Genomic DNA, 15,833 nt, shown 5'->3' with positions numbered 1-15,833 from the left:
GATTCAAAACTGAGGAGTGCAAAAAGTTAACACTGCACTACACTGGCCGGTGTTGATAAACATTTACAGTGCCTTGCAAAAGTATTCATTCCCCTTGGCGTTTTTCCTATTTTGTTGCATTGCAACCTGTAATTTAAATAGATTTTTATTTGGATTTCATGTAATGGACATACACAAAATTGTCCAAATTGGTGAAATGAAATTTAAAAAAATAACTTAATTCAAAAAATTCTAAAAAATTTTACAAACGGAAAAGTGGTGCGTGCATATGTTTTCATCCCCTTTGCTATGAAGCCCCTAAATAAGATCTGGTGCAACCAATTACCTTCAGAAGTCACATAATTAGTTAAATAAAGTCCACCTGTGTACAATCTAAGTGTCACATGATCTGTCACATGATCTCAGTATATATATAAACCTGTTCTGAAAAGCCCCAGAGTCTGCAACACCACTAAGCAAGGTGCACCACCAAGCAAGCGGCACCATGAAGACCAAGGAGCACTCCAAACAGGTCAGGGACAAAGTTGTGGAGAAGTACAGATCAGGGTTGGGTTATAAAAAATATAAAAAACTTTGAACATCCCACGGAGCACCATTAAATCCATTATTAAAACATTTAAAGAATATGGCACCACAACAAACCTGCCAAGAGAGGGCCCCCCACCAGGCAAGGAGTGCATTAATCAGAGAGGCAACAAAGAGACCAAAGATAACCCCGAAGGAGCTGCAAAGCTCCACAGCGGAGATTGGAGTATCTATCCATAGGACCACTTTAAGCCGTACACTCCACAGAGCTGGGTTTACAGAAGAGTGGCCAGAAAAAAAGCCATTGCTTCCGAACCCACTGGCGGCACCTTTTTTCTTTCATTTTTATTTTTCCATAAATAGGAAGTGCATACTGCATGACTTAGCTCACATTGGGACCTCTTTCCCTCCTATGTTTCATTGTTCACCGAACTATTCACAATATTTACACAGGCCAACTTTATACACGCTCTTCCCTTTATCTACTATCGAGCACCTCAACAGTTGAGGACCATAGCCTAGTTGAAGGGCTCTTCCAACCCCTACCCTGAGATTCACCTGTTAGCAGGTGACCCCAAAGTAAAGGAGACGGAAGGTCAGAAGGCCAATACTCAGATAAGGTCCAGGTAACAGGGCCTTGCCATTAAGAGATGGTGATTATAGCGGGCAAGAAATCTTGTAAACAAGAATAAGTGGCCAGGGCACCACAAAATACTACAAGTGGTTTACCCAAGGTCAGGAAGGCTGAGCAGTAAGGGAGTTTGGATAAGAGGTGCATGCAAGAGGGCCACAATAGTGAAAGGGTTCAGAAAACAGGACCCCACCATTTAAGAATGGTGATGAGAATACAAGATAAGTGTAACGCATTGATTGATAACCAAGATGCAAACAACACTGAAATGGGCTATATATACACCTGATTAAGGGCATAAAAGATAAAAGAAAGATAAAGATAAGATGGAGGCCATATAATAATGGAGGGCCGTCAAACTACACAGGTCTAAGCCACAGGACCTTCTAGTGCATTGCAAAGTGAGAGGTTAAAGGAGAGATCAGGATGCACTTCCTGATTATAGAAAAAAATAAGCAAACCTGTTTGCCAAAAGGCATGTGGGAGACTCCCCAAACATATGGAAGAAGGTACTCTGGTCAGATGAGACTAAAATTGAGCTTTTTGGGCATCAAGGAAAATACTATGTCTGGCGCAAACACAACACCTCATCACCCCGAGAACATCATCCCCACAGTGAAGCATGGTGGTGGCAGCATCATGCTGTGGGGATGTTTTTCATCGGCAGGGACTGGGAAACTGGTCAGAATTGAAAGAATGATGGATGGCGCTAAATACAGGGAAATTCTTGAGGGAAACCTGTTTCAGTCTACCAGAGATTTGAGACTGGGACGGAGGTTCACCTTCCAGCAGAACAATGACCCTAAGCATACTGCTAAAGCAACACTCGAGTGGTTTAAGGGGAAACATTTAAATGTCTTGGAATGGCCTAGTCAAAGCCCAGACCTCAATCCAATTGAGAATCTGTGGTATGATTTAAAGATTGCTGTACACCAGTGGAACCCATCCAACTTGAAGGAGCTGGGGCAGTTTTGCCATGAAGAATGGGCAATAATCCCAGTGGCTAGATGTGTCAAGTTTATAGAGACATACCCCAAGAGACTTGCAGCTGTAATTCCTGCAAAAGGTGGCTCTACAAGGTATTGACTTTGGGGCAGTGAATAGTTATGCACGCTCAAGTTCAGTTTTTTTGTCTTATTTCTTGTTTGTTTCACAAGAAAAAATATTTTGCATCTTCAAAGTGGTAGGCATGTTGTGTAAATCAAACGATACAAACAATTTTAATTCCAGGTTGTAAGGCAACAAAATAGGAAAAATGCCAAAGTGGGTGAATACTTTCGCAAGCCACTGTAAACCATGTTGGTGCAACCCATCCTCTATCTCTAAGTGGTACAATTCATTCCCAATATCTTGGGTGTCTGAGATTTGATTGAGATGCACCACTAACACTTCCTCACACGAACTCTTGGCTACATCCGTATGAAAATCAGAAGCAACTTCTTTACCCTCAAAAGTCTGTGCCCTTGTCACGCCCTGGCCATAGAGAGGGTTTTGTTCTCTATTTTGGTTAGGCCAGGGTGTGACTAGGGTGGGCATTCTATGTGCCCTTTTCTATGTTTTGTGTATTTCTTTGTTTTGGCCGAGTATGGTTCTCAATCAGGGACAGCTGTCTATCGTTGTCTCTGATTGGGAACCATACTTAGGTAGCCTTTTCCCACAGGGTTTTTGTGGGTAGTTAATTTCTGTTTAGTGTTTGCACCTTACGGAACTGTTTCATTATTCTCTTTGTTATTTTTGTTTTAGTGTTCAGTTATTAAAATAAGCATGAACACTTTACCCGCTGCGTTTTGGTCCGATGATTCATCTTCTTCACACGACGAATATTGTTACAGCCCTTTGCATATTTAGTTGGTAGTCTGAGGGTCTTCTCTGAGCAGTTGACATTCGCCTCATTTAAACTCTCCACAGGCAATAGGCTTTGAGCCTGAGCCTCATTTACATTCTCTGTTTGTACTATTTTGTTCAATCTCAGCTTGTTGTCACTAGCAATAGAATGTATACATGTGTCACAATCATACAGGTATGACAGCCCATCACCATTAGCGCAAGGTAAGAGTGCATTAAAGTCGTGTATGGAATGGTGTTTTATTTCACGCTAGGGTAAACAACAACAAAAAGTGTTCAGGGTTTTAGTTTTCCAACTGATATTCAACACAAAAAAAGTAAATTCATTTATTATTTTGGAATTAATTTAACATGCAGGCATTACAAGAAAGACAGAGTAATAACCAGCAGGCTGTTCGACACAGCCCCCTGAAAACGGAACATATTTGGTTAGTAGAACCCCAACTGAGTGTCTTCCACCCAAGTTTATCTGAGACAAGTAATAACGTTATCTCTTTACCAGTGTGTGGTCTAGCAATGACTAAAATATGAAATCACATTAATATGCTTTTAGGCCACATATTTGGCTGACAGTGACAACATAACATGCTAAAAGGGTAGCTGTCCATGGTGCTGATATGTGTCTCACTGTTCAAATGTCAACATAAAGCTTCCTATGACCTGGCTTTTTGTTCAAACTCACCTGTATTGTATTTTAGGGACTGTAGTGAGTAGACTGGACCCTGGTTTGATCAATCATTGTACAGTGCTATATTTGTACCATACAGTGTCCAGGCAACCCACTCTAAGCTGTTTGACCACAGTAAAAGTCCAGCAACTCTCCGTATTATTCAGAGCCAATGAAATGACACCCTATAGATTCTACTGACTCTACTAAGTATTCCCTACAGTACTTTTACTGCGGCACCTAGAATAGTTTTTGCTCTATAAGCCAATATGTATTCCATATACAGTGATTTGCATTGTGGTCAATGGAATGGGTGGAAGAAAAGTCCAGCAACACTCCGTATTATTCCGTATTATTCCCCGGGTACCGTGTTTAACCTGAAGAATGTTTAATTGTTTAATATTTTGCATCATTGTGACTGTTGTCGGGCTTTTCACTTTTGCCATTGGCTGGAGGTTTTTTGACGCAGTTGTGTCCGTCTGTTGTTGCTTCTGCCAAATAAAGTGTGCGCCTGATCACAACTATCTGCTCTCCTGCACCTGACTTCTATATCAGTAGCGCACAACCTGACAGAATTCCACACCCAACCATGGAGTCAGCAGGAGCAGGTACCCCGGTCCGAGGGGTCGAGGAGCGCGTCCGTGAACACTCGGCGATGCTGCAACATCTCAGCGCCATGATGGATCGCGTTGTCCAGACCATGGACCACTGGAAGAGACAGGGAGTCTCTCCCAGCGTTCACCCGGCTCCCTCAGGAAGGGAGAGGGTGTCCGCCCTCATCTCGTGCCTCTCGGGGAGAGCTCTGGAGTGGGCAAACACCGTGTGGGGAGAAGGACATGCGGCATTGGGCCACTTCAAGGAGTTCACCCGAGAGGCACGAGACGAGTGCGAACACCCTCTCCCTTCCTGAGGGAGCCGGGTGAACGGTGGCCAGGTATAGGTCCAGCTGTATTAGGAACCCCTGGCACCGTGCTGCTGTCCCATCATACTCCCTGGGAAGGGCGAGACGCATCCCGCATCCCACCGGGTCTGGCTCTCGACCCGAAACCTGCCCCTCGGGTGAACGTCTCTTCCACCTGAGGCAGGGGACGAGGAGCACCCAGGAGTTCGCCCTGGAATTTCGGACCTTGGCCGCCGGAGCAGGATGGAACAACAGGGCCCTCATCGACCACTACCCATGCAGCCTGCGCGAGGATGTCCGTCGGGAGTTGGCCTGCAGGGATGCCACCATCACCTTTGACCAGCTGGTGGATCTGTCCATTCGGTTGGATAACCTCCTGGACACCTGCAAACGTCCAGAGAGGGCTCTGTCGGTTCCCGCTTCCAGCACCCCCGCTCTGGTGCCAATGGAGCTGGGAGGGGCTGCGCTCAGGGAGGCCGGAAGGGGGGCCTTCACGTGCCCCATCTGTGGCCGCAGAGGGCACACTGCTGGTTGGTGCCGGGTTGGTGCCTCTGGGAGTCGAGGCAGCAGGCAGGGCTCTCTGGCATCACCCAAGGCGAGTCTGCACCACTCTCATCCAGAGCCCTCTGTTTTTCACCTGTTTGTGCGCTCATTGTTCCTGTGGTTAGACCCTTCCCGGTACACGCTCTGGATAGTCGACCATTAGGGTCCGGGTTAGTTAGGGAAGCCACCATCTCCCTGGGCATGGTGACGCAGGGGGGTCACGAGGAGAGAATCTGTCTCTTCCTCATTGACTCTCCTGTGTTTCCCGTGGTACTAGGCCTTCCCTGGTTAGCTCGTCATGACCTCACTATTTCATGGCAACAGAGGGCTCTCACGGGGTGGTCGCGAGAGTGCTTGGAGAGGTGTGTAGGGGTTTCCGTTGGTGCTACCACAGTGGAAAGTCCAGACCAGGTCTCCACCGTGCGCATCCCCCCTGAATATGCCGATTTGGCTCTCGCCTTCTCCAAAAAGAAGGCGAATCAATTACCACCCCATCGACGGGGGGATTGTGCGATAAATCTCCTGGTAGACGCCGCACTTCCCAGGAGTCACATGTATCCCCTGTCACAAGCGGAGACGGCGGCTATGGAGACATATGTCTCTGAATCCCTGCGTCAGGGGTACATTCGGTCCTCCACTTCACCCGCCTCCTCGAGTTTCTTTTTTGTGAAGAAGAAGGAGGGAGGTCTGCGCCGTGTATTGACTATTGAGGTCTAAATCAAATCACGGTGTGGTACAGTTACCCACTACCTCTCATCGCCACGACGATTGAATCAATGCACGGGGCGCGCTTCTTCACTAAACTGGATCTCAGGAGTGCGTACAACCTGTTGCGTATCCGGGAGGGAGACGAGTGGAAGACGGCATTCAGTACCACCTCAGGGCATTATGAGTACCTCGTCATGCCATACGGGTTGATGAATGCTCCATCAGTCTTCCAATCCTTTGTAGACAAGATTTTCAGGGACCTGCACGGGCAGGGTATAGTGGTGTATATCAATGACATTCTGATATACTCCGCTACACGAGCCGAGCATGTGTCCCTGGTGCACAGGGTGCTTGGACGACTGTTGGAGACTTAGAGAAACCTGTACGTCAAGGCTGAGAAATGCCTGTTCTTTCAGCAGGCCGTCTCCTTCCTAGGGTATTGCATTTCCACCTCAGGGGTGGAGATGGAGAGTGACCACATTTCAGCCGTGCGTAATTGGCCGACTCCCACCACGGTAAAGGAGGTGCAGAGGTTTTTAGGGTTTGCCAATTACTACCGGAGATTAATCCGGGGTTTTGGCCAGGTGGCGGTTCCCATTACCTCACTGCTGAAGGGGGGTCCTGTACGTTTGCAGTGGTCGGCTGAGGCGGACAGGGCTTTTGGGCACCTAAGGGCTCTGTTTACCTCGGCTCCCGTGCTGGCTCATCCGGATCTCTCTTTGGCGTTCATAGTGGAGGTGGACGCGTCCGAGGCTGGGATAGGAGCTGTGCTCTCTCAGCGCTCGGGCACGCCACCTAAGCTCCGCCCCGTGCCTTCTTCTCGAAGAAGCTCAGCCTGGCGGAGCGGATCTCTGATGTGGGGGACCGGGAGTTGTTGGCTGTGGTTAAGGCTTTGAAGGCGTGGAGACATTGGCTTGAGGGGGCTAAACACCCTTTTCTCATCTGGACTGACCACCACAACCTGGAGTACATCCGGGCAGCGAGGAGACTGAATCCTTGTCAGGCAAGGTGGGCCATGTTTTTTACCTGTTTTGTATTCACCCTGTTCGACAGACCAGGTTCCAAAATGTGAAGGCAGACGCACTGTCCCGGCTGTATGACACAGAGGAGCGGCCCATGGATCAGACTCCCATACCCCCGGCCTCCTGCCTGGTAGCGCCGGTCGTGTGGGAGCTGGACGTGGACATTGAGCAGGCGTTACATACAGAACTCACTCCCCTCCAGTGTCCCGTCGGGCGTCTGTACGTTCCGTCTGCTGTTCGTGACCAGTTGATCTATTGGGCCCACATGTCACCCTCCTCATGTCATCCGGGGATCGGTCGGACGGTGCGCTGTCTGAGTGAGAAGTACTGGTGGCCTACCTTGGCAAAGGGCGTGAGGGTTGATGTTTCCTCCTGCTCTGTTTGTGCCCAGTGTAAGGCTCCTAGACACCTGCCCAGAGGGAAGCTACATCCCTTACCCGTTCCACAACAGCCTTGGTCACACCTGTCGGTGGATTTTCTGACCGATCTTCCTCGATCCTGGTCGTTGTGGATCGTTTCTCTAAGTCTTGTCATCTCCTCCCTCTGCTCGGTCTCCCTATGGCCCTACAGACTGCGGAGGCCTTGTTTACGCACGTCTTCCGGCACTACGGGGTGCCTGAGGATATAGTGTCTGATCGAGGTCCCCAGCTCACTTCGAGAGTCTGGAGGGCATTCATGGAACATCTGGGGGTCTCGATCAGCCTTACCTCAGGTTTTCACCCCGAGAGTAATGGGCAGGTGGAGAGAGTGAACCAGGATGTGGGCAGGTTTCTGCGGTGGCGGCGTTCATGCCCTGGGCAGAGATGGCGCAGAACTCGCTGCGCCACTCCTCCACCAACCTCTCCCCCTTCCAGTGCATATTGGGGTACCAGCCGGTTCTGGCGCCGTGGCATCAGAGTCAGACCAAGGCTCCTGCGGTGGACGACTGGTTCAGGCACGCGGTGGAGACATGGGAAGCCGCCCATGTTCACCTCCAGTGGGCTGCGCTGCGCAAAAAAAACAGCGCGGACCATCACTGCAGTGTTGGACCCTTCAATGCTGCGGGAGTTCCACCGTCTCCGGCCGGATCGCCCTGCGCCTTGCCCTCTGGATCGTCCCCGAGGCCGGTGTCGGCGCGCAGCTGGAGCCGCACGTCAAGGGGGGGTGTACTGTCATGACTTCCGCCGAAGTCGGCTCCTCTCCTTGTTTGGGCGGCGTTCGACGGTCGACGTCACCGGTCTTCTAGCCATCGCCACTCCATTTTTCATTGTTCCATGTGTTGTGTCTTGTTTCCCCGCACACCTGGTTTACGTTCCCTAATCACACTACATATATATTCCCTCTGTTCCCCCCATGTCTTTGTGTAAACTTGTTTTGTTACGTGTTTTGTGTGACGCCCCAGGCTGGTTTTTCCCTGGGTACCATGTTTAACCCGAAGTATGTTTAATTGTTAAACATTTTGCATCATTGTGACTGTTGTCGCACTTTTCACTTTTGCCATTGGCTGGAGGTTTTTTGACACAGTTGCGTCCGTCTGTTGTTGCTTCTGCCAAATAAAGTGTGCGCCTGATCACAACTCTCTGCTCTCCTGCACCTGACTTCTATACCAGTAGCACACAACCTGACAATACCGCTCAGGAAGGAGACACGTTCTGTCTCCTAGAGATGAACGTACTTGGTGCGAAAAGTGCCATCCCAATCCCATCAATCCCAGAACAACAACAAAATACCTTGTGAAGATGCTGAAGGAAACAGGTACAAAGGTATCTATATCCACAGTAAAACAAGTCCTATATCAACATAACCTGAAAGGCCACTCAGAAAGGAAGAAGCCACTGCTCCAAAACCGCAATAAAAAAGCCAGACTACGGTTTGCAACTGCACATGGGGACAAAGATTGTACTTTTTGGAGAAATGTCCTCTGGTCTGATGAAACAAAAATAGAACTGTTTGGCCATAATGACCATCGTTATGTTCCAAGGAAAAAGGGGGAGGCTTGCAAGTCGAAGAACACCATCCCAACCGTGAAGCACGGGAGTGGCAACATCATGTTGTGGGGGTGCTTTGCTGCAGGAGGGACTGGTGCACTTCACAAAATAGATGGCATCATGAGGGAGGAAAATTGTGTGGATATATTGAAACAACATCTCAAGATATCAGTCAGGAAGTTAAAGCTTAGTCGCAAATGGGTCTTCCAAATGGACAATGATCCCAAGTATACTTCTAAAGTTGTGGCAAAATGGCTTAAGGACAACAAAGTCAAGGTATTGGAGTGGCCATCACAAAGCCCTGACCTCAATCCCATAGAATATTTGTGGGCAGAACTGAAAAAGCGTGTGCAAGCAAGGAGGCCTAAAAACCTGACCCAGTTACACCAGCTCCGTCAGGAGTAATGGGCCAAAATTCACCCAACTTATTGTGAGAAGCTCGTGGAAGGCTACCTAGAACGTTTGACCCAAGTTAAACAATTTAAAGGCAATGCTACCGAACTCTAATTGAGTGTATGTAAACTTCTGACCCACTGGGAATGTGATGAAAGAAATAAAAGTTGAAATAAATCATTCTCTCTAATATTATTTTGACATTTCACATTCTTAAAATAAAGTGGGGATCCTAACTGACCTAAGACAGGGAATTTTTACTAGGATTAAATGTCAGGAATTGTGAAAAACTGAGTTTAAATGTATTTGGCTAAGGTGTATGTAAACTTCCAACTTCAACTGTATATACTTTCAACAGACCCTACTGATTATTTCCTACAGTGCTTTTCCTGTGGCACCAAGAATAGTTTTTGCTCTATAGGCCAATATGTATTCCATATACATTGATGCACATTGTGGCCAATGAAATGCGTGGAGGAAAAGTCCAGCAACACCCCGTATTATTCAGAGCCCCATGAAATAACACCATATATAGATTCTACAGACCCTACCGAGTACTCCCAACCCCACTTTTACATCGGCACAAATAATAGTTTTTCCTGTACATTGCTTTATATGTACCATATAGTATCCAGGCACACCATTTTAAGCTGACCATAGTAAAAGTCCAGCAACACTTCCTATAACCTACCTGTTTGTTCAAACTCATCTGTTTTGTATTCTAGGGACTGTAGTTGGTAAGTTGACTGGACCAATCAATAGTTTGTTCTGTACATTGCAATTTGTTTGTACAATACAAAAAAAATACTGTTACTTTTCTTAAACATCACATTTTAAAATTGCATTATTCAACAATAGTACCAGTAAATAAACTAGAATAATACTATAAAAATTATATTTTTTACATTTCAGATTTATTTACTAGTAGGCTATTATTATGTTCTTGATATTAATTTACTTAAGCTCCAACCATTTCTTAATGTGCTCCACCTTATAGTTTTCTTTATCTTATATAAAGTAGTAATTCTCTTTAGTTTATATTTCCCCCATGTAGTTATAATTTTACATTATGCACTATGCAAAGCTGCAAAAAATATTGATTTCGTATCATGTTTCAGCCTCCAGTATTTATGCTGCAGTAGTTTATGTGTCGGGGGGCTAGGGTCAGTCTGTTACATCTGGAGTATTTCTCTTGTCTTATCCGGTGTCCTGTGTGAATTTAAATATGCTCTCTCTAATTCTCTCTTTCTCTCTTTCTGTCTTTCTCTCGGAGGACCTGAGCCCTAGGACCATGCCTCAGGACTACCTGGTATGATGACTCCTTGCTGTCCCCAGTCCACCTGGCCGTGCTGCTGCTCCAGTTTCAACTGTTCTGCCTGCGGCTATGGAACCCTGACCTGTTCACCGGACGTGCTTGTTGCACCCTCGACAACTACTATGATTATTATTATTTGACCATGCTGGTCATTTATGAACATTTTAACATCTTGACCATGTTCTGTTATAATATCCACCCTGCACAGCCGGAAGAGGACTGGCCACCCCTCATAGCCTGGTTCCTCTCTAGGTTTCTTCCTAGGTTTTTGGCCTTTCTAGGGAGTTTTTCCTAGGGAGTTTTTCCTAGCCACCGTGCTTCTTTCACATGCTTTGCTTGCTGTTTGGGGTTTTAGGCTGGGTTTCTGTACAGCACTTTGAGATATCAGCTGATGTACGAAGGGCTATATAAATAAATTTGATTTGATTTGATTTGATCATGGAAATCATGGACTTTTATTTTGAAGGCAAATTCAGAAAACCGGAAGTCTAAACGTGGATCGTCTCAAGCTAGTTTTGCTGCCATGATGTTAATCATGGAGTTTCTAAACCCAGAGGTGCAGCATTGTGAAGTCAATGAGAGAAGTGAAACATTCTTCCTTAGTTGTTCATTTTATTGAAATCTAATGGCACAAACTCGATTTGAGCCAACGTCTGTAGTAGTTGGACATGTTATTACTACAACCTCGTGAAAGTGGCAAACTGACACGTTGTCATTTTTGTCAAAAACGACTTTATATTTAAGGAGTGTCTTTTACGACCTGCACATGCGCAGTTTGGTGCCAGACGACAGACCTGATGATGTGATTCTATGCAGGAGTTTAGCTAGCCAACATCGCCATGACGTCGCCTACAAGTGTGATCATGGATTTCTATTAGAGAAGCAGTTTTAGCCTATCTTCATACTGTAGTCTTTGCGCTAATGAGGTGAAGTCCACAGTATGAGTCATAATACCCATAAACCTAGCGGTCAAACAGGGAAATGTTTCAATTGTTTTTCCACCATTCATTTTTCCCATAGGGGATTTTATAAACACTTAAAATAAGGGCTGTGTTTCCTGTAGGCTTACCATGGTGTGAAGTTTTGATAACTGTGTCAATCTCTCTAGGACAAGGTTACTTTTATCAATGTATTTGCCTGTATTTCCCTGCCAAAAATGAAACGCTAATTAGCTTCTAATGTGGCTACCATAAACTACAAATGCCATGATGATCTGGACGAGACTGCCGAATCAAGGCAAAAGTAAGAATCTCTGGATTAACTATCTAATGTTAGCTAAATGTAGTAAAGAATAAATTGGCTAAATTTCTTACAATTTTTACAATTCTGTTAACTGTCTTGTGCAAGTTATAAATTGACACAATACCTGTTAGCAAAGGTGTCAGGTAGAGATGACGTGCAGGAGCTTGCAGGGATGTGTACTTTTGCATGATGTGTACTTTTGCATGATGTGTACTTTGACGCAAATCGGCATTTGAGTCAGAGTACAGAAAGACGGAAATATTGATAAGTCACCTTGTCCAAGAGAGATTTGCATGGTAATCAAAACGTCACGCCAGGGTAAGCCTACATGAAACACAGCACTCATTTTAAGCATTTCTAAAATCCCCTATGAGAAAAAAATTTATGTGGAAAAATGATTGGAACCATTTCCCTGTTTTCTGGCTTTATTTGGCCCCCCTCCATGTTTTCTGAGCAAAATAAAATTACAAAAATGTGTGTGGAATTTTCATTGTTGGACATAACAGACTGTAAAAACACCAGTAAATCAGCTCCAAGTGATTTTAACATTTGTAGACACGTGATTGTCTACAAATGTAAGCTAGGTTTGAAATCATGATGTTCTTGCAGTCAATTTGCAGTCTCAAATCAAATCTTATTTGTCACGTGTCGAATACAACAAGTGTAGACCTTACAGTGAAATGCTTTCTTACAAGCCCTTAACCAACAATGCAGTTTTAAGAAAAATAAGTGTTAAGTAAAAAATAAATAAATTATAATAACAAAAGAGCAGCAGTAAAATAACAATAGCGAGCCTATATATAGGGGGTACCGGTACAGAGTCAATGTGCGGTTAGTGGAGGTAATTGAGGTAATATGTACATGCAGGTAGAGTTAAAGTGACTATGCATAGATAATAAACAGAGCAGCAGCAGCGTAAAAGAGGGGGGTGGGGGAAATGCAAATAGTCTGGGTAGCTATTTGATTAGCTGTTCAGGAGTCTTATGGCTTGGGGTTAGAAGCTGTTAAGAAGCCTTTTGGACCTAGACTTGGAGCTGCGGTACCGCTTGCCGTGCGGTAGTTACAAACATATTTGTAATTATGTTCTGGCCCCCCCGACCTTCGCTCCAGAAAAAGTCGGCCCGCGCCTGAATCTAGTTGACTATCCCTGACCTACAATATTATGTTTTTCTAAGTAGTGAGAACACTAGGGAGCAGGCAATGTTGAAAAGTAATCTTTAGACATGTTATACTGTTCTTAAATGTATACTGAACAAAAATATAAACACAACATATAACAATTTCAAAGATTTGACTGAGTTACAGTTCATAAAAGGAAATCAGTCAATTGAAATAAATTCATTAGGACCTAATCTATGAATTTTACATGACTAGGCAGGGGCACAGCCATGGGTGAGCCTGGGAGGGCATAGGTCCACACACTGGGGAGCCAGGCCCAGCCAATTAGAATTTGTTTTTCCCCACAAAAGAGCTTTATTACTAAAAAAATACTCCTCAGCACCCCACTAACAGGAATGTAAAGAAATTTGAAATAAATAAGCTTTTTGTGTGTAAGGAACAATTATGGGATCTTTTATTTTAGCTCATGAAACATGGGACCAACACTTTACATGTCGCATTTATATTTTTGATCAGTATAGTTTTATAATTGACTAAAACAAGCAGACAACAAGAAAATTGCATTTGAAAGAAGTCAAGTTTTTGCTGTGAACCAATGGGGTAACCACAGGTTGTTTCCCCAGGGGTGGGAAGGGTCACAATGTTCTATCTAATAGCGACTGAGTCTATCCCAGCTGCACTCGGATAGGGAGAAACTCATAAAAAAAACACAAGAACAGAAACTCTTCTCCTTCCTGCCATTTACCACGCAATTAATTCTACGTGCATCGACCACTCCATGAATCTTATTACCATTGAGCAGTGTCATATTCTTCCGCTACTCCAGAAATGGCAGGTGCCCTGTTTCGAAGATCAAAGCACGACACATGATATTCATCAGTTCCAGTGAGATCAACAGATGCACAAGTCCACTTCTTGTGATTTTACCCATTGCTTTCTTCACTAGTTTTGATATTTTTATATTTGTCATTTAGCAGACACCGTTATCCAAAGCAACTTACAGTAGTGGCGGGATACATTTCTGTCATTTCTCCCCACACTAGCCCCCCATGTGAATCAAACCCACAACCCTGGCGTTACAAGTGCCATGCTCTCCCAACTGAGCAACACGGGACCCCTAAGTTGGGGTCCACACAGATCCACTAAGTTGGGATGTCTTGTTTACCCCCAAAACGCATTCTTACTAGATACGATGGGGTATCTGCAGCACTAAACACATTTACTACAACAACATTGCTCCCCTTTCCATTCTTTTGGACAAAAGTCCACTCATCCTTTTTCCCACCACCCTCGTATTCAAGCTCCACATCCATTTCCGCCGTGTGTCGGCCACCAGGCAAATATCTATTCATATGACATATTTATCATCCAGTAGTCGGCGCAATTTGCAAAGTATCTGACCAGAGATCTACTGATATGAGTAGCATCAGAGATATGGAATGCCCAGAGTCACTTGAAATAAATACATATCAGTCGAGAAATAATTAAACGTGGAAATTAAATAGATAAATTGAAAATGCAACACAAAAATAAATAAATAGCCTAGACCGATCAATTGGAAAAAAAGTGTATTTTATTAGCAAAAGTTGTATACAAAAATGTCAAATAACAATGAATGATGCCCCATATTGGTAATCTGGATAAAATACTGTCTAGTATAGAAGGTCTTGAAATTCTGACCCTCAATATCTAAGGGTTTTCAATCATCAGTAGGTTGGTGAGTGCCTTCCCTTCTTTGTGGGGCCACTCTTCTTTATGGAGCAATGGGAGTTGATGCTGGTTTGACTTCCCAATCAACTCTATCCTGCTTCTCCTGTCCATCAAACTCTGACACGTCCAATATCTTAGGAAGTGAAGAATAATGCATGGCTTAAGTCTTTGTAGAAAACAAAACTATATATAAAGTGCAGTTTTTCATTTATCTCGTTGCCTTCCCACTGGGCTCAGACATCAATTCAATGTTGGTTCAACATAATTTAATTGAAATTAAGTAGAAACAATGTTGATTCAACCAGTGTGTCCCCAGTGGGTTGCTACCTAAGTATTGTGCTATCTTATAGCCTTTCGAAGACTTCCTCATACCCCCAGTGCCCTTCACATCACTGTACCTGTAGAAGCCATCTGAAGCTGGTCAGGCCTATGCCACCCAACACACAGAAGATCTGTCCAAACGTATGAACAGAGAGGCCCAAAATACACATATTTTAGCCTCCTTCCTTATTTCAGCACTCCCATTGACCACTCCAACCTTCCTCCTCCAGACAGGTCCGCTCGATCCTGCGCTCTCCCCACTCCCAAGCTCAGTTAGTCGGGTAAGAGGTTCTCCAAACATGGCTCCAAACCAGGGTGTATACACATCTCTGATGGTATGGTGAGATCTTTGTCCAGTGGTGGCCTGTGTCATTGTCCAGTGTTGGTAGATATTTCTCAGAGCTGGCTGTGTGTCTATGTTGATAGGAGGGGTGCTGGCCCATTGCTTCAGGATCAAGGGGGGCATCAGGGTATCACAAACTGCCTAAACATCTGTAAAGAAAAAAACACCCATCCAGATAACAATATTGACAAACTTCATTTCGGAGATAAACTTCAAAGTAATTTGTCAATAGCGAAGTACAAATTGAAAAAAAAGCAACCTCCCCCAGGTCATTTGTGATGTTCCTTTTGATTGATTGGACTCTTGGAATTGGGTTGTTGTGGTGCTGCAATTAAGTGGCCTATGGTGTGACAGAAGGCAACATGTCATCCCTTTGTTAGATATGTCCATAGAATTAGTGACCTAATTCTATGGTCATGTCTAACAGAGACACAGTAGACTCATGCCAGTAGAGGGCACCCTCATACATTTGACTGATTTGACCCAAATGGGTTGGTTTCCTGAAGAGTACATTTTTTTTTTACCCTGGCCTAAACCCACTATAGGAGCGAGTCACACAGTAATAGCAATGCCTCAGCCTA

Source organism: Salmo salar, chromosome 02 (assembly GCF_965601325.2).
Source record: "Salmo salar chromosome 02, fSalSal1, whole genome shotgun sequence".
Lineage (NCBI taxonomy): Eukaryota > Metazoa > Chordata > Actinopteri > Salmoniformes > Salmonidae > Salmo > Salmo salar.
This window is presented reverse-complemented; position numbering follows the sequence as displayed.